The following is a 1627-nucleotide window of genomic DNA, read 5'->3' as shown; positions in this document are numbered from 1 at the left end:
CTAAATCTTGGATCATCTAAAAATCCTTCTAGGATAAACAATAAGAGAGAAAGATAAATACTAACTTCTGTTGGAATAAATACAAACTCTATATAATAAATACAAACATACTCAGAATAAATACAAACTTTAGATATTACTCTTTGTCTTGCATGGGATCATGACAGGATGAACATAAATTATCTCAGAATAAATATAAACTTTATATAATTAATAGAAACTCCATATAATAAATATAAATTTTATGATAATAAATACAAATCATCCAAAAATCATCGATATTTTATTTATTCTGGATGATTTATGTTTATCACTATAAAATTTATATTTATTATATGAAATTTTTATTTATTATATAAAATTTATATTTATTTTGGATAGTTTATATTTATCTTACCATTATCCTATACAAAATAGAAAGCAACCCCCAAAGTTTGTGTTTAGTCTACACATATTTATATTTATTATATAGAGTTTGTATTTATTATATAGAGTTTATATTTATTCTGATATAGCTTGTATTTGTTCCATTAAAAGTTAGTATTTATCCTTATCTTTTATTGTTTATCCTAGACTCTTAGATGACCCAAGATTTCATTTTTAAGTTTGTATTTATTCTGGATGAATAGTATTTATTCCCACAGAGTTTATGTTTATTATATGAAGTTTCTATTTATTTTATTAAATTTATGTTTATTCTAAGATAGTTTGTATTCATCTAGCCATTGTCCTATACAAGATAGAGAGCAACCTCCAAAGTTTGTATTTATCCTAGGTATTATTGTGTCTATTATATAAAGTTTATATTTATTTTCATATAGTTAATCATCATTCTATCAGAAGTTAGTGTTTATCCTCCTCTCTTGTTATTTATATCTTATAGGATCCTTGGATGATCAAGGTTTGGCACTCGAGTTTATGTTTACTCTAGATGATTTATGTTTATCACTGTAGTATTTATATTTATTATATAGATTTTTTATTTATTATATAATATTTATATTTATTTTAGGATAATCTATGTTTATCCTGTCATAGTCCCATATAAGATAGAAAGCAACTCCTAAAGTTTATGTTTATCCTGGATATGTCTGTATTTATTATGTGAAGTTTATATTTATTTTCATATAGTTTATGTTTATTCTACCAAAAGTTAATGTTTATCCTCCTCTCTTATTGTTTATCATAGAAGGATCTTAGAATGATCTAAGATTTGATCTCTAAATTTGTATTTATTCTGTACGATTTGTATTTACTACCATAGAGTTTATGTTTATTATATAAAATTTTTATTTATTACAGATTTATATTTATCATCATATAATTTATATTTATTATATAAAATTTTTATTTATTATATGGAGTTTGTGTTTATTCTGAGATAGTTTATGTTTATCCTACCACGGTCCCATACAAGATAGAGAGCAACCCTCAAAATTTGTGTTTATCCTGAGAATATTTATTTTTATTATATAGAGTTTGTATTTATTCTCATATAGTTTATGTTTATTTTATAAGAAGTTAGTTTTTATTTTCTTCTCTAATTGTTTAATCTGGGAGCACCTTTGGATGAACAAAGTTTTGATCACTGGATTTATATTTATTCTGGATGATTTGTATTTATCGC

Source organism: Elaeis guineensis, chromosome 13 (genome assembly GCF_000442705.2).
Source record: "Elaeis guineensis isolate ETL-2024a chromosome 13, EG11, whole genome shotgun sequence".
Taxonomy (NCBI): Eukaryota; Viridiplantae; Streptophyta; class Magnoliopsida; order Arecales; family Arecaceae; genus Elaeis; species Elaeis guineensis.
The sequence above is the reverse complement of the archived record's forward strand: the minus strand, read 5'-3'. Positions refer to the sequence as shown.